The sequence below is a fragment of the Elaeis guineensis genome, chromosome 6 (assembly GCF_000442705.2).
Source record: "Elaeis guineensis isolate ETL-2024a chromosome 6, EG11, whole genome shotgun sequence".
NCBI lineage: Eukaryota > Viridiplantae > Streptophyta > Magnoliopsida > Arecales > Arecaceae > Elaeis > Elaeis guineensis.
In genome coordinates this window covers 9,542,145-9,561,032 of record NC_025998.2, presented here as the reverse complement: position 1 = coordinate 9,561,032, position 18,888 = coordinate 9,542,145, and the positions used below count along the sequence as shown (strand labels likewise).

Sequence of the window (18,888 nt, the reverse complement as noted above, 5' to 3'; positions counted from 1 at the left end):
AATATCTATCCTAACTTTCTTTAGTTTCATATTGTGTCATTCATCACTCCCACTAACTTCACAATTTTTAATGAATTTTGCATTATCAGTTTCAACAATTCTCGGACTATAGTTTGGACAATAAAATCTATATCCTTTAGATTTCTCTGGTTAACCAATAAAATAGCCACTAATCATTTAAGAATCAATTTTTTTTTCATATGGATTATAAATTCTTACTTTCGCTGGGTAACCTCAAACATGGAGATGCCTTAAACTATATTTCCTTCTAGTCCACAGCTCAAAAGGGGTTTTTGAAACTACCTTACTAGGAACCCTGTTTAGTAAATACATAGCGATTTTGAGAGCATACATCCATAATGATTTAGCTAGTGAGGAGTTACTTATCATACTCCTAACCATATCCACTAATGTCCAATTACGCCTTTCTGCCACAGCATTTCGTTGAGGTATGTCTGGCATAGTATATTATGTACATATGCCATGTCTTTCAAGAAATTTTACAAATGGATCTGGACATTATCCTGATTCATTATGTTTTTCATAATATTCACCATCTCTATCAAACCTTACGATTTTCACTCTTTTATCTAATTGCCTTTCAACCTTATTTATATATACCTTAAGGGCATCCACTGCTTGAGATTTTTCATTAAGCAAATAAACATAACCATAACATGAAAAATCATCGATAAAGGTGATAAAATATTTTTTTCTACTAAAAGATATAACATCAAAAGATCTGGGTACATCAGTGTGCATAATTTTAAGAAGCTGAGTACTTCGTATGGCACCTTTCTTATTACGTCGGTTTGCTTTCTCTTAATGCAATCCACATATGTATCAAGATCAGTAAAATCTAGATTCAGAAGAATCTCATTCTTTACTAATCTCTCTAATCTTTCTTTGGATATATGACCCAAACTCTTATGCCACAAGTAAACAGAATTTTTATTTGACAAAATATGCTTAATTCCAATATTATGATGAATAGTAAGTAGAGATTCTGTAAAGAGATTAACAAGTTTTAATTTATATAAACCATTAATAAGAATACCAGAGCCAATAAAAGAAGTATTCTAAATACTTATACCACAAGTAAACAGAATTTTCATTTGACAAACTATGCTTAATTCCAATATTATGATGAATAGTAAGTAGGAATTCTACAAAGAGATTGTCAAGTTTCAATTTATATAAACCATCAATAAAAATACCAGAGCCAATAAAAGAAGTATTCTTATATAGATTGAAACAACCATATCCAAACTTAAAATTAAACCCACAAACATCAAGTTTTGAAAGAAAAACTAGATTCCTAGATACTGAAGGTACATAAACTGTCTGTAATAGATTTAGATGATAACCAGTATCCAAGATCAAATGATAAGTCCCTATGCCTTCAATTGAAACTTTCATACGATTCTCCATGAACAAAAAGTTCTCAGTTGGATTTGTAGTTTGGATTGTAAGAAATTCCTGCATCATATTGGATATGTGTGTAGTAGCATCAGAATCAAGTCACCAAGTATTATGAGGAACTTCAGTTAAGTTTGATTCGAAACATACAAAAGCATTGGATTTACTTTTTTTTTTGAACCAAGCCTTACATTTTTAGCAATCTTTCTGATAGTGTCCTACTTTCTTACAGAAATGACATTGTCTACCTGAGAAACCTTAGCATGTATTTTCTTCTTCTTCTTAAACTTATTGATTTTCATCTTGAGTCTGTTACCGGCTTCTTGTCTCATAAGGTTAATGGAATGATTTTCTTACTTTTTCAGTCTTGTTTCCTTTTAAATAAGCATACTGAACAATTCACTAACATCCTACTTATCCTTAATAATGTTATAGTTAATTTGAAAAGGTCCATACTCAGGAGGTAGCGAGTTAAGAATGAACTGCATTAAGAAGGAGTCTTTCACTATCATTGATGTGCAAATCTTAAAATTTGTAAATAAAACCGCAAGCGCACAGTGTGCAGAGTAGCACGACCAGCGAGTACGGATCGATCCCACAGAGACTTGGTTTAAAAATGATTTTCAAATCTATGCTCAAGCGAGCTTTAACGAAAATCGAAAATCGAAAGTTGTTTGCTAAAGGTAATAAGACTAAGGATCTAGGATTTTTGAATCCACTAGATCTAGATTAGGGAATTCTATCTAAAATTTTTCTTATTGATCCTAACGACTACTCCTCTTGTCTTTCCCAAGCATAGATTATGAAGGGACTAAGGCCCAACGATAACCCATCAAGATTCTTTATAGGGGAGTAGTAACTAGGATCCCTTAGGGTTTTCTCCTCCTATGCACTGAATCAAGCATGAACTATGAAGGGACTCTGACCCAACTGTAGTTCATCAAAAATTCTTGGCAAAAGAGGAAGAAAAAGAAACCCTAAGAAAAAGAAAGAACCCTATGTAAAACCCCTACTCATGATCTAGCTTCATCGCAAACCCTAGAAGGGATGCTTAGCTAGACATGATCTAAATCTACTTACAAAATTTAAATGCAGAAAAATAAACTACCCTAATTTCATAAATTAAACTATCCTAATTGCATAAATTTAAACTGCATAATTTAAACTATCCTAATTGCAAGAAAAATAAATTGCATAATGTAAAGAGATAAAATTGTATAAAAATAGGATTTTATAAAAAAAAATTTATTACAAAAACTTCAAAGCTCGAGGCTTGAGAAGAAAGCTAAAAACCCCACTATTTAGGGTTACAAGCTTGATCGGAAGGCCAGAATCATTAAAACAAGGGCCTTTGGGGGTTTTTTATAGGCATTTGGGGGTTATAAGGTTTTCAAAATTTTAGATGTGGGACTAAGAGGTTTTAGAGAGCTGTTAGGGGGTTTAGGGGCTCAAATCTCGCTCAAAAAGTACTTAAATCCATCAAGAAACCCTAGAAATTGTTTCAGCCGTCCGATCTTCATCTAAAGGACCCAATTCATTTAATAAATCAAGTCGGAAGTGATTCTGGACCATCGGATCACGATCTGGGTGAAGCGCTGCCGTTGGATCGCGCTGCAGAAGGATCCCGTATTGTCCTAGTGTTTATTGATTCTTGCAATTGCCTTGATTACGGTTGGATCTTGACCGGCTGCGATGGTGGCCGTCCGATGGCGCAAAAATGTGGAGCGTTGGATCTTGATCAGAGAAGATCGGACCATCGAGTGATGTGAAGTTACCAGGTTGCCCTTCGGACCTTCTTCTCTCTCCTCATGAGCCCTGGACCGCGCGCGTGGAACGGGCTCGCGATGCGTTGCGGTGAGTCGAGACTCGCTGATTGGCTGGTTTATGGTGCGCCGATGGGTCTATGGTCCAGGCGCCTGTTGCTGTGGACCAGGCGGCTAACCAGATCACCAAATCAGTTGATTTTTGATCAATTTTGACCTGATTTGACTCGGGTTTGACCCAATTGAGTCTTCTTTCTTCATTCTTCAATTCTTGGGTCAATTTAACTCCGTTTTACGTAAAATTTACGCCGTTGGAATCATCTTTCCTTGTTCTTTCTATTGATGACCTCTTCTTCTGCAAAATATAATAACAAGTATCAATTTCTTAATAAAGTTAGATAATTTAGATATTAATTGATACTTTTTATGTCAATTTGTGACATAAATCACACCCCCCAACTTAATCATTGCTAGTCCCTTAGCAATGTACCAAAATAAGATCATATTCCAAAAAGATCCTTCCTTTGCAAATTAATTTAAGATCAAAATTCAAGAAGTTTTCTAGTATTACTAAGTAATGAGCTTCGAATTAGAATCGGTAGTCAGTCTACTTAGGAGCTTTCTTAGAGTACACTTAAAGTTTTATAGCACTTGTGTGAGTAATAACTAACTTAGTATTTCAGTATTAACTTGTAAAGGCCAATTGTATCATTTTTCATAACTTAGTTCGATTAATTTTCTATACACCCCAGATTAAACAAAGAACTAAGGTAGCTTTCACACTGTTTTTTTTTTTTTTTGCTGAGCATCCTGGCCTTCCCACCACCGTTTGACGTGAATCTCAACACTTTACTTAGGTGAAGAGACCCGGTTACTAGGCTTAAGGTAATCCACATTTACTCTGTGTTTTGCATTTTATTTCAGGCAGGTAGCTCTTTCCTTAAATTCAAATTTCTTCAATTGGGATGTAGAGAAAATTATCTAATTTAAATAATACTCAAATCCTTAATTGGCCTTACAATTAACACCTACTTTACCTTGTTAGTGTGCATGTGCAATTGGAAGTGCTAATAGTCTTTAAATGACCTAGGCCACCAAGAGTCTAACCAGCTAATCTTCTCCGTGACTCACTACATTTATTAGCAAATACTTTCTAACTTACTCTTATTTCTTTTCTAGATTAATTTATTTCAATTTTTTTTTTAATATATTAAATGTAAGAAATAACTCATAGTGGAAGGAAAAGGAAATGATAACACCTGATTTTGTTCAAGCTCTCCCCCCAACTTGACCGACATTGTCCCCAATGGAGTTTATCTAATTTATTTGTCCTAAGCAAACTGAAAACAAAGAAAGCATTAGAAATTAAATAAGCTAGGTTGCCTCCCAGAAGCGCTAAGTTTTATGTCTTCTGCCAGACCAAACCTCGAAGCAATTTAATCAGAATAAGTTGGTTCATAAAGAACCATGGCATCTTCAACAGTCTCGACAAGTAATTCCAAGAATGGTTTTAATCGTTGACCATTAACTTTAAAGATAACACCATTACTTGGGTTTTCTATCTCAACAGCTCTGTGTGAAAAGATTTTCTTTACTAAAAATGGTCATGTCCATCTAGACCTAAGTTTTTCTGGAAACAGATGTAATCTAGAGTTATATAAGAGCACCTTTTGTCCGATATTGAAAGTTTTTCTCATAATTGATTGATCATGAAATGCTTTGGTTCGTTCCTTGTATATCCTTGCATTTTCATAGGCTTCATTTCTAAGTTCTTCTATTTCATTCAACTGAAGCTTCCTATGGTTTCCAGCGTCGTTCAAATTTATATTTAGTTGTTTGATGGCCCACATGGCTTTGTGTTCTATCTCAATAGGCAAGTGACATGGTTTACCAAACACAATCCTATAAGGAGACATTCCTAGATTGGTCTTGAAAGTGGTTCGGTATGCCCAAAGTGCATCAATTAATTTCAAAGACCAATCCTTTCTATTGGCACTAACAGTTATTTTCAGGATCTGTTTGATTTGTCAGTTTGACACTTCAACTTGCCCACTAGTTTGAGGATGATATGGTGTGGCCAATTTGTGGGTGACATTATACTTTTTCATCAATGTTGCAAAAGGTCGGTTACAAAAATGGGTTCCCCGATCACTAATGATTGCCCTAGGAATACCGAAACGGGAGAGAATATTTTCTTTAAGAAACTTAATGACCATTTTACTATCAGGTGTTCTACATGCAATTGCTTCTACCCATTTTGAAACATAATCAACGGCTACTAGAATATATTCATTTCCAAAGAAATTTGGAAATGGTCCCATGAAATCGATCCCCCAAATATCAAAAACTTCAACTACCAAGATTGGGTTGAGTGGCATCATGTGTCGCTTGGTGATTCGACCCATTTTCTGATATTGAGCACAACTTTTACAATATTCATGAGCATCCTTAAACAAATTGGGCCAATAAAAACTACATTGGAGAACCTTAGCAGCAGTTTTCTTAGACGCGAAGTGATCCCCACATGCTTGATCATGACAAAAAGATAAAATATTCATGACTTCGTTATCTGGGATACACCTTCTAATAATTTGATCAGGACATTGTTTAAAAAGATAAGGATCATCCCAAATGAAATACTTCACTTGGGCAAAGAATTTATATTTATCCTGCTTAGTCCAATGAGAAGGTATCTTACCTATGGCTAAATAATTTACAATATCAGCAAACCAAGGTTCAGTAGACATAGACATGAGTTGCTCATCTGGGAAAGATTCATTGATGGGTGGTTCACTAGATGGTGCGACTGAAATTCGGGATAAATGATCTGCTACAACGTTCTCAGTGCCTTTTTTGTCCCTAATTTCTAGGTCAAATTCTTGAAGGAGCAAAATCCATCTGATTAAGCATGCCTTGGCATCCTTCTTTGCTCGGAGATGTCTAATGACTGAGTGATCGGTGTAAACAATGGTGTGGGTCCCAACCAAATAAGATCTAAATTTCTCTAAAGCAAAGACAACGGCAAGGAACTCCTTCTCAGTTGTAGCGTAGCTAAGCTGCGCATCATTTAAGGTTTTACTTACATAATATATCACTCTAGGCAGCTTATTTATCCGTTGACCTAAGATTGCGCCCACAATATGATCGGACGCATCACACATTAATTCAAATGGTTCAGACCAGATAGGAGGATGAATGATTGGAGCTGATACAAGTACTTTTTTTAGAAATTCAAAAGATTCCAAGCACTTATGAGTAAATTCAAATTTGGGATCCTTTGCCAAAAGATTAGTCAGTGGACGTGCTACTTTGCTAAAGTTGGCAATAAACCTTCTATAGAATCCAGCATGACCTAAAAATGAATGTATTTCTTTCATAGATTTAGGTGGTGGAAGACTTGCAATTAGATCTATTTTGGCCTTGTCCACTTCAATCCCCTTTTTAGAAATGACATGGCCAAGAACTATTCCCTGTTTGACCATAAACTGATATTTTTTCCAGTTGAGAACTAAGTGCTTCTCCTTACATCGTTCTAGAACTAATTGCAGGTGATTCAGACACTCGGAGAAGGTTAGGCCAAAAACAGAAAAGTCATCCATAAAAATTTTTAGAAATCGTTCTATCATATCTGAAAACATGCTGATCATGCATCTCTGAAAGGTTGCCGGTGCATTACATAGTCCAAAGGGCATTCGTCTATAGGCAAAAGTACCAAATGGACAGGTGAATGTAGTCTTTTCTTGATCTTCAGCGGCTATGGGGATCTGGTTGTAACCGGAGTATTCATCAAGAAAATAGTAAAACTCTTGTCCGGCTAGTCTTTCCAACATTTGATCAATAAATGGCAAAGAAAAGTGATCTTTCCTTGTCGCAGCATTCAACTTTCTATAGTCTATACAGACCCTCCATCCCGTTTGGGTCCTAGTTGGGATAAGTTCGTTTGCATCATTTTGGACCACTGTTACCCCAGATTTCTTGGGTACTACTTGAACTGGGCTTACCCAAGAGCTATCAGAAATAGGATAAATTATTCCACTATCTAGGAGTTTCAGAATCTCCTTTTTAACTACATCATTTAGCTGGATTAAGCCTTCTTTGGGCTTCTCTTGTTGGTTTAGCCTCTTCCTCTAAGTATATTCTATGTTGAACTGTAGAAGGGCTTATTCCTTTGATATCTGCTATGGTCCAACCTATTGCTTCTTGATTTGCTTTTAGAACTGACACTAACTCCTCCTCTTGCTTGGGATCTAGATCTGATGCAATAATTATAGACAAAATTTCTTTGGGTCCTAGATATGCATACTTGAGATGTTCTGGGAGAGGTTTCAGTTCTAAAATGGGTGCTTCCTCTATCGATGGTTTAGGTGATGATTTCACCATCTCAATGATTGGTTCAGTAGGAAGTGTCGATTCCTGATTAATCTGATTTTCTTTAAGTATTTCATTGACATCCTCAGACTCATGGATTAACCAGGAGTTAGACTCTAGGTCGACTTCATCATCACTAATATCAATGGATTCATAAATACCATCTTGGACTACATTGACATCAGCATGAGAAGAGGATTTTTGTTCTAAGTTAAAAACATTAAGCTCAATGGTCATATTCCCAAAGGATAACTTCATTAGACCATTTCGACAATTGATTTCAGCATTGGCCGTAGCTAAGAATGGTCTTCCTAAAATGATAGGTATATGTCCTTTAGGATTCGCAACTGGCTCAGTCTCTAAAACAATAAAATCTACAGGGAAAATAAAATTTTCAACCTTTATCAGAACATCCTCGACCATTCCCTTAGGGATCCTGAGAGATCTATCGACTAACTGTAATATGATCCCAGTAGGTTGAAGTTTTTCTAATCCTAGTTGCTCATACACCGAATATGGAAGGATATTCACACTAGCTCCTAGATCTAGCAAGGCCTTTTTTATATTGATTTCTCCAATAACACAAGAAATTGTTGGAGCTCCAGGGTCCTTATATTTAATTGGCATATGGCTAGATAGGTATGAACTGACACTTGCAGCCAAAAATGCTTTCTTTGGTACATTAGTGGTCCTTTTCCTAGTGCAAAGATCTTTTAAAAATTTGGCATAAGTTGGAACCTGATGGATTATATCTAAAAGAGGAATATTAACTTGGATTTGTTTAAATACCTCTAAAATTTTGTCTAAATGTTCAGATTTATTGGATTTCAGTCTGTTTAGAAAAGGAGCTCTAGGACTTTTAAGTACTGGACTAGGTAAATTTTTAGTTTCTGGTGCTTGAGGTTGAAAGGTAGTAGTTTTAGAAGGTGACTCGGCAGATGAGTCCTCTATATCATCAAGTGCAACTACCTTATTGTCTATTTGTTTTTCCGATCTTAAGGTATGAATGGCATTTACACCATTAACTTGGTTTCCTTGTTGGGGTCGTGGACCATTTTGATTCCTAGGATTTGGCTTAGGTTGGCTAGGTAACCTACCATGTTCTCGTTCACTAATGGTCGAAGCCAGCTGACTTACTTGCATTTTCAGACGGGTTATAGCTTGGGTGTTATTATTTATGAATTGACCCGTGGTTTGCATAAAGCTGGTATGTGTCTTCATCATGGATTCTAGGCTTTTCTCTAAAGAGGTAATTTTCTTGACATTATCATGGAAGCCTGGGGGGTTGTTCATCACTGGGTTGGATCTTAGATTTTACTGATTAAAATTTGGATTGTCTACATTAGGATTCTGGGACCATGAGAAATTCGGGTGATTCCTCCAACCTGGATTATATGTGGGTGCATAAAGATTGTTCAATGGTCCTTGATTGGTGGCATTCACCTGTGCACACTCATTTGAGTAGGAACATTCTTCTAAGACATGGTCTGGTGCATTGCATCCTTTACACATGGGTGCAGATATTTGATTTACATTGGCTGGTCTCTGTAATTCTAAGGCTTCCAATCTACGTGTTAAGGTTGCAATCTTGGCTTCTGATGCTAGGGTTGGTTGAATTTGATGCATTCCTCCACTTGAAGGTGTAGCTTTATCAGGTTCCCTAGTTGTTTTCCACTGTAAATTTTTCTCGGCTAGGTCTTCTAAGAATTGCCAAGCTTCAGTAGTTTCTTTGTCCATAAATTGGCCTTGGCACATGGACTCTAACATGGTTCTTGAGTTTGAATCTAACCCCTCATAGATGATCTGGCATAGTCTCCAAGTTTCTATTTCATGGTGTGGGCATTGGGTCAAAAGATTCTTGAAACGATCAAAGTACTTCCAAAATGATTCACCAGCTAGTTGATAAAATTGATTTATTTCATTCCTAATCCTAACTGTTTTATGATAGGAGAAATACTTTTTCAAAAATGTTCTCACAAAGCCCTCCCAGGTAGTGACAGAATGGTTTGGCAGACTATAAAGCCACTTCTTAGCATTATCCTTAAGGGCAAAGTTGATTAATCTAAGTTTGACCTCATCCTCTGTTAATTGCAGTTTCATGGTTGCACATACTTCCTCAAATTCTCTAATAAATATATAAGCATCCTCTAATCCTGTGAATTTTGAAAGCATATTTATGATTTGAAGTTTGATTTCAAAATTGTTAGCTGTGGATTGTGGCAACCTGATACAAGATGGTTGGATGGAGCCAACTGGATAACACAAATCCTTAAGGGTCATGGGTTGGATTGGTTCAGCCATTGAAACAACAGGAATTGACTCAATTCTAACTAGACGACCCGACACTCTTCTCCACACACGAGGTGTACGGTTCTCGATGTTTATATAATTTTTTTTATAAAATTTTTATGTATAAGAAAAAGAAAGAAAAGAGAAAAAGTTCTAAAGAAAAGATCCTAAGGAGTCCTAAATCTAAAGAAAAGTAACCAAATTAATTTAAATTTTAATAATTTTTTTTTTTTATTTTTCAAACAAGTGAAACAATAAATTAAACTCAATCTATCCTAGGGTTAACCTAAATCTAGACGGCTCCTAACTGTTCCAAGATGACCCTTCAAGCTTTCCAAGTGGAGATTGATCAACTAGTTAGTCAGGTAAGTATAAGAGGTGGGAGGTTCACTCATCGTTGCCTTTCTAGACACCAAACGAGTTGGCCAGGCCAGCAACTGAACCAATTTAACAAACCACCCTCAGGGACTTGCCTAGACACCAACTAATCAAACAACTCAAACTTGGTAGAACTCTTAGGGTTCCTTGTCCTATTGAGCTTGAATTCCTTAAGGTTGACGTCTAATTGATTTTAAGATTAAAGGTCTAGGTAATGCAATATGATGGAGATGGTTTTTGGGCTAAGGAAGGGTAATGAAATCCTCACCTTATCTTATTAATGGGTTGTGCCCTTAGATTAATTATGAAAATGCAAATGCAAATAAACAAGATGACAAAAAATGTAAAAGATTTTAATTTAGAATTTTTTTTTTATTTTGATATTTTACTTCACGATTATGAAATATCTTTTGTTTTGTTTTATATATATATTTTTTTGTGATTAAGTAAATTCAAATGATTAGGTCTAAAAGGAAAAGTAATTAACTAAAAATAATAAAAGAAAAATTAGAAGCATACCTGAGTTTTCCAGCAATCACCAACTAAATCTAGAAACCTAAAGGAAAAAGAAAGAGAGTTATAAAGCACGAAGAACAGATATTTGAAAATAATTTAAAATGCCAAATCCCCGACAACGGCGCCAAAAACTTGATGTGCAAATCTTAAAATTTATAAATAAAATCGCAAGCGCACAGTGTGCAGAGTAGCACGACCAGCGAGTACGGATCGATCCCACAGAGACTTTGTTTAAAAATGATTTTCAAATCTATGCTCAAGCGAGCTTTAACGAAAATCGAAAATCGAAAGTTGTTTGCTAAAGACAATAAGACTAAGGATCTAGGATTTTTGAATCCACTAGATCTAGATTAGGGAATTCTACCTAGAATTTTTTTTATTGATCCTAACGACTACTCCTCTTGTCTTTCACAAGCATAGATTATGAAGGGACTAAGGCCCAACAATAACCCATCAAGATTCTTTACAGGGGAGTAGTAACTAGGATCCCTTAGGATTTTCTCCTCCTATGCACTGAATCAAGCATAAACTGTGAAGGAACTCTGACCCAACTGTAGTTCATCAAAAATTTTTGGCAAAAGAGGAAGAAAAAGAAACCCTAAGAAAAAGAAAGAACCCTATGTAAAACCCCTACTCATGATCTAGCTTCATCGCAAACCCTAGAAGGGATGCTTAGCTAGACATGATCTAAATCTACTTGCAAAATTTAAATACAGAAAAATAAACTATCCTAATTTCATAAATTAAACTATCCTAATTGCATAAATTTAAACTGCATAATTTAAACTATCCTAATTGCAAGAAAAATAAATTGCATAATGTAAAGAGATAAAATTGCATAAAAATAAGATTTTATAAAAAAAATTTTATTACAAAAATCTCAAAGCTCGAGGCTTGAGAACAAAGCTAAAAACCCCACTATCTAGGGTTACAAGCTTGATCGGAAGGCCAGAATCATTAAAACAAGGGCCTTTGGGGGCTTTTTATAGGCATTTGGGGTTATAAGGTTTTCAAAACTTTAGATGTGGGACTAAGAGATTTTAGAGAGCTGTTAGGGGGTTTAGGGGCTCAAATCTCGCTCAAAAAGTACTTAAATCCATCAAGAAACTCTAGAAATTATTTCAGCCATCCGATCTTCATCTAAAGGACCCAATTCATCTAATAAATCAAGCCGGAAGCGATTCTGGGCTGTCGGATCATGATCTGGGTGAAGCGCTACCGTTGGATCGCACTGCAGAAGGATCCCGTGTTGTCCTAGTGTTTATTGATTCTTGCAATTGCCTTGATTACGGTTGGATCTTGACCGGCTGCGATGGTGGCCGTCCGATGGCACAAAAATATGGAGCATTGGATCTTGATCAAAGAAGATCGGACCATCGAGTGATGTGAAGTTACCAGGTTGCCCTTCGGACCTTCTTCTCTCTCCTCATGAGCCCTGGACCGTGCACGTGGATCGGGCTCGCGATGCGTTGCGGTGAGCCGAGACTCGCTGATTGGCTGGTTTATGGTGCGTCGATGGGTCCATGATCCAGGCGCCTATTGCTGTGGACCAGGCGGCTAACCAGATCACCAAATCAGTTGATTTTTGATCAATTTTGACCTGATTTGACTCGGGTTTGACCCAATTGAGTCTTCTTTCTTCATTCTTCAATTTCTGGATCAATTTAACTCCGTTTTGCGTAAAATTTATGCCGTTGGAATCCTCTTTCCTTATTCTTTCTATTGATGACCTCTTCTTCTGCAAAATATAATAACAAATATCAATTTTTTAATAAAGTTAGATAATTTAGATATTAATTGATACTTTTTATGTCAATTTGTGACATAAATCAATCATCCCCAAAGTCTTTAGCCTTGCTGCAATATTAGTAATCTTGATGATATGCTCTTGCATACTTTGTGACCCATTGAATTTCATGGTCGTGAGTTCTGCCATTAGTGTACCCATAAATGACTTATCTATAAAATGAAAACATTCTTCTACAAACTTCAGATATTTCTTTGCACTTTCAGTTTGTAGAATAGTACTCTTGATGTTGTTGGTAATAATCATTCTCATGAATATAAAGCTTATTCTATTAGACCATTCTCATGCTTTATGGTATGATTTTTCTTCTTTAGTGCTCGTATTCGTAAAAGCAGTAGGTTTATCTTCTAATAGTGCTAAGTCAAGATCCAACACACCTAAGTGAAAATTGACTTGTTCGTATCATTTAGAAAAGTTCAAACCATTGAATACGGTAATAGATGAAGTATGCGAATAAAAGAAATAGCTACAAAAGTAATACATAAATATTCAAAATTAAAATAATTTCATTATAGATTCAGACAAACAACAACAAAAGCATATTGTAATTCTCCTTTGGATAGATACTACGATATGCTATCATAATTTAAATATCATTATTGATATTTATCAGGCAATTAAACATTTTCAATCAAACATACATGTTATCTTTGGATATACAAATATATTTTGATTAAAAAATATTAATTTACTTCTATCATGCATGCTCACTATTCATAGAATAATTGATTCACCTTTGGGTGAATCCTAAAGTTTCAATGACTAGTGAACATTAATTTATCCACTTATTTTTCACTAATAGGTATTTCATTAAAATTATAGATAAATGATCATTTTATGCATGTTAATTTTCTTAAGCATTCTAATTTGACCACTTTGGTGACTAACAAACTATATGTAAACATAAGATCATGCATGTAAACAATAATTGATATTACAGAAATAATAGATATTTTAATGATACAATCCTGATATAATAATATAAAAATTTTACTAAAATATTAATATAATTTAATTAAATAAGTAATATAAGTTATTTTTTAAATAGTATATTCATAGCATATTTTTCAGATTTCAATTGTTTCAAAAAAAAATTAAAATATAGATATTAGCTCATGGACAGTTAGAATTTTTTTTTTTTTTTTAAATTTGATACTTTACGATTTTCAAAGTGTCAAGTCACTTCAGCTAAAAACACCCCTGTTGCCTTATGCCATGGGATAGATAAAATTAATAAATAATTAATTGATTGGGAATGGTAGCCTGACTACAATATCTTATATTTGTCTCTTATAGATAGATTCTCTTGGGAAAACTCAAAGGCTTCAGCCTTGTGGAACTTGTACAGGTGGGGAACAACTTAAGCATAAAGGTATAATTTCAGACGTCCAAAATTATGGGCCTCCAAACAACTTGATCAGAAATGCATTAAATGAGTTTGCAGTGCCATGATGATGGACAGGCTTTTTAAAAATTAATGCTTATTTCTCTCATATTGGTTCATCCATCAATTTGTCAGGCGTTTATAATTCAATAGACAAATTGATGCGATGGCAAAATTTTTTAAACAATTTTAATGAAGAAAATTTTTATCCTAAACATGAATATGATACCGAACGTTAGCAAAATTAATATTAATATACATTGTTGGTGCAAAAATCTGCTTGCGCCGGAAAAGCTGGAGTCGGAGAAGCCGCGGTCGCCGCCGGGACCTGCAAAAAAAATCTAAAATGGAGATGGGGTTGCTTCGACAAGACCCTCCGACGCTCAAGTCAGTTCTCTGCCTCAACAAGAATGGAGTATTCGAACGGAGAATTTAGCAGAGTTTTGAGATAAGAAAATGAGCTTAAAGAATAACGTATCTGGATCCCCCTTTTATAGGCGGAGGAGGCAACGGATTGATGGCGACGTTTGTAGCCATCTGATAGTGGGCCGCCCATGGTCAGGAGAATTGATTGCGAAGGATAATGGAGTAGACATGTGGCCATCACTGCGGCTCACCACGTGGAATCTGTTACGAGGGGTGGAGCAGCGTCCGTTGTCGTGACTTACCAGCGGATGGGAGAATCGCCCGGTATCCGTCGCAGGAGGTGGAGCAGGTTCGTGGCCGTTATGGCGGCCTGCCAGGGGTAGTGGAGCTGCGTGGAATCCGCCGCAGGAAGTGGAGCAGAGCTGCGATGGTTACTGCGGCCTGTCAGAGAATGATGGAGCTGCGCGGAATCCGCCACAGGAAGTGGAGCAGGATCGCGGCCGTTATGGTGGACTGCCAGGGGGCGCGGATCTGTTGATTGAAGCTCGACAGCGGTCGGAGCCCGGCCTCTGCGGAGGTCCGGGAGAGGTCCTCCTGGCGGCTGGGGTCGTGGGTGGAGTCTGGCTTCCGTGGGAGTCCGGGCGGAACCCTCTCGGAGCCGAAGTTGCGGGCGGAACCTGGCTCTCGTAGGAGTCCGGGCGGAGTCCTCTGCAACCAAAGTTAAAGGTGAAGTTCGGCTCCCGTAGGAGTCCGGACGGAGCTTACCAGCAGTTGATACTGAGAGCGGTGCCTGGCTCTCGTAGGAGTCCGGGCGGAGCTGTGCTGTAGTTGATGTCGGCGGCGGAGCCCGGCTCCCGTAGGAGTCCGGGCGGAGCTGTGCTGCAGTTGATGTCGGAGGCGGAGCCCGGCTCCCGTAGGAGTCCGGACGGAGCTGTGCTGATGTCGGCGGCGGAGCCCGGCTCCCGTAGGAGTCCGGGCGGAGCTGTGCTGTTGTCGATGCCGTCGAGGGTTTCGGCTGTGGGTATTTTATACCCAACACCAGTCCCCCTACTTCCGAGTTTGAATTTCAAACGAAGGAAGTACAGAGAGAGAGATGGGCACAGCCGGAACCGTCCCTTCGAATCCTGCGCACCGCCGCCTCCAGATATTTTGGCATTAAATGAGCGCGTGCCGGAGTCTTTTCAAATTGGAGCGATACGAGGGGACGCTTCGGAAATCCCGCAGGTACACTGGCCTAGGTACGGTGCAATTATGATCCTGCCAACCGTCGGCCGCTTTTAGCCGTCTGCCAGGGGGAGTGGGACACGTGTTGGATGCGGACTGGCCTGGGGGATTCGCGATCACTATGGCGCCGGATCCCAGGGTCTATTTAAACCCGTCCTCCCCTCTTTAGGCGTTCTACTCCATTCCTGAGTTTTTGCTAGTGTCTGTCCTCTCTTCGAGAGCCCTGCTTTAGTGAGCGTCTTCTCGAGCCGTAGGCGCTTCCTGTTTCTCATCCCCCAGGTCCCTCAGAGCAATATAGGTTAGTGCCAACCTTCCTCTCACCGCCTAGGGGCTTCTCCTCTCTTCATTACTTTTGTGCCTCCCTCCAAGTTAGCCTTCGGCGTCTCGTCCCCTTTCGGTCTGTCTTTTTAGGGTCCTTTAGATCCCCCCTTCGAAACTCAAAATGTCCTCTGGCTCTTCTGCTCCCGGCAGTTCTGAGAGTTCTTCTGCTTCAAACCCCCAGGTTCCTGATTCTGCGGACGAACCCGCGCTCGGGGCTGGGCCTCGCCCGATTTTCGCGCCGGGCGCTATTCCATGTTCGTCGACTCCGGATGAACTCCTTCTGATAAGGGTTCGGTATGGGGTTCCTCCGGAGTACGACCTGGAGCTACCTGGTCCCTCTGACCGGGCCTGCACTCCCCCTCCCGGTCGCTTCTGTTTGTATCAGGAAGCGTTCCGTGCCGGACTTCGGCTTCCGCTTCCTGACTTCGTCGCTGCCTTCTTCCGCTTCTTGGGCATTTCTCTCGCTTCCGTGGCCCCGAATTCCTTTAGGTTTTTGATAGGGTTTCTCTCCCTCTGTCACATAGCCGAGGTTCAGCCGTCCCTCTCCTTGTTTAGGCATCTTTATACCTTCAAACGCCATCCTTCGGCGAAGGATTGATCGTACTTCTCCCCCCAATTTGGTAAGAAGGGGTTGCTGAAGGGCGCCCCTTCTTCGATCCACAATTGGAAGGAAAAATACCTCTTCGTCCACTGCCCGACCTTGGAGCTGGGCCTGCCCCCTTGGGGTTCTCTGAGGGATTCCGTCCGTCGGGCTCCCAGTCTGGGGGAGGACGACCTCCAAGCCGCCCAGAAGCTTCTAACTTATCCTGCTCCTTCTCTTCCTAATCTTCTGAGGGAGCAGCTTCTTTTCAACATCGGCCTGAGCCCCCAGGATCCAGCGAGTACTTGTCTTATCTTTTCTTTTCTTGCCTTCCTCTTCTTCTTCTCTTTACTTCTTTTTTCTTTCTTTCTTTTTTTTTTTTTTTTTTTTGACTCTTGACCGATCGGTGTCGCTTCTTTTTCCTTTTTCTTCTTTCTCCTCCTTTTTTTTTCTTTTCTCATCATTTTTTTTTTAGCAATGGACGCCGAAGCAATGTGGATGCTCGCCAGGGGTATGAGAGCCCAGAAGAGAAAGGGCGCGGTGGCCTCCGGATCGGCGAAGAGGGCCAGGGCGGAGGAGACGAGCTTGGCTGCGCCCGTCCAGGCGGCCCCGGCCATCGACATTCCTTCAGATGCCGAGCCAGTGGCCCCCCGGGCTTCCTCGAGGAGCCCGCCGATTGAGGCCCCCGCTCTGGGGTTCGCCCTTCGGAGGCGCCCGTCGCGGGGAGGAGGAGGAAATCGGTGGCTCGCAGGGCGAGTGGCCACCGAGCTGCCGCAGTCGAGTCCGTCTGCTCCCAGGGGGGATCGGAGAACCCTTTCAACGATAGGGACTTGATCAGGCGGCTGCTCGACGGCTGCATCCTGTCCGACGTCGTGGAGAGGATCGACCGCGCCGACCCTGAGCAGCGGGCTTGGGACTCTTTGGGGTCCTTCCTCGAGGTAAGCGGATGTTTATTTACACGGTCACCCCGCCTTTGTTGTAATTCTCTATCCGTCCTTGCAGATTGGGCACCAGCTCTTCGCCTATGTCGAGACGACGAGCCGCATGAGAAGGGACCTCCTTCAGGCGGAGGAACGCTGCCAGGCTGAGGTGGCTCGCCTCCAAGCGAAGACGGCCGAAGTAGCCGCCCTCCAGGAGGCCCTGAAAAGAGAGAGGCAAGCCTGGGAAGAGGAGAGACAAGCCCGGGAAGAGGAGAGACGGATCTTGGAGGAGTCGGCGAGGAAGGCGGAGACCGAGGTCGCCCATTTGGTCGAGCAAACTCCGGTTCTGGTCTCGAAGGCCAGGGCCCTTGCGGTGGAGGAATTCAAGGCTTCCGCGGAGATGAGGGTCCTGAATGTCCAGTTCGGCCAGGAGGCGTTCACCAAGGGGTTCGAGCTCTGCCAAGAGAAGGTGGCCAGCAAATTCTTCGAACTCGACCTCGGCTTTCTTAAGGAGTCTGAAGACGAGGCCGGCCCTTCGTCCGCCGCCACCGCAGTCGCACCCTCCGCGCCGAGTTCTCCACCTCCCACCCCTGAGGTCTGAGACCTCTGATCCTGTGCCCTTATTTTGTCGCCATATTTCCTTTCTGTTTGTCTTCAGAATTATACAATCAATAAAGTCGAATTTCTTGTTGTGGACGGCTTCTCCCTCCCCCTCCTCCTTCCTTCTACTTTTCTTCTTGCAATGAGTTGATCTCTAATGCTTGCACCTTCCAACGGCAGTGCCCTGCTGAAGCACTTCCCTTACCCCTGGGGGTCCCACTGAAATCGACAATCCAGCGGTTGAAAAAGGAGGTCCTCCACCTGATGAAGAAGTTGAAGAAGTCGGAAGGCGAGCTCCGCAAATCGAGAGAAGGCCATTCTGAAGCCGCCGCTGAGGCCGCCCACTTTCGGAGTCTCCAGGTGAAGGCAATCATGGATTACAGCCGGAGGAAGGCGAACTTCACAAAGGAGCTCGAGGAATGCAAGAAGAGCACCAGCGACCGAATTTGGGCTCAAGAAGCTAGGATCAGCGCCCTTAAGGTGGAACTATCAGTCGCGAAGAGGAAGATCGGCCATCTGGAAGGAAACTCATCCCGGCTCTTGGCCCGGGTTGATGATGAACAGAAGTGGTCGCAGAAGGTCTCCGACCTCCAGAAGCAGCTTCAGGACGCCGAGATGAGCCACGACATGCAGCGGGCCAGCTGGCGCCGGCAAGTGGAAGAGTACAAAGGGAGATTCCGGAAGGCGACTGACGAGGTCGTTCGTCTCCAGAGGCAGCTGGTTCATAGGGCGCAGCTTACTTCCGCCCAAGATTCCGAAGAGCTCCAAGCCCTGAGAGGCACTGTTGAAGGGATTTCTGTCTCCCTCGGGGAGAAGACAGCCGAGCTGCAACAAGTGAAAATCCAACTGGCACTTGAGTGGAAGGCCGTCGCAGACGCGGAGGCGGAGTCCGAAGTTTTGCGGAAGTGGCGTCGAGAAGCGGAGGCTGAGAGCCAGCGACTTCGTCGGGCGCT

At 40.7% G+C, this 18,888-nt stretch overlaps 1 non-coding gene and 1 pseudogene across 1 annotated transcript; one reads left to right on the top strand and one right to left on the bottom strand.

Moving 5' to 3' along the window:
• Positions 1-1,521: 1,521 nt before the first annotated feature.
• Positions 1,522-18,888, bottom strand: part of LOC140858716 (uncharacterized) — a 27,789-nt pseudogene continuing 10,422 nt past the window's right edge.
• LOC140858904 (small nucleolar RNA R71) lies at positions 9,376-9,482 on the top strand. Its single transcript, XR_012142308.1, has one exon. It is a non-coding gene; the product is annotated as a small nucleolar RNA R71 (small nucleolar RNA).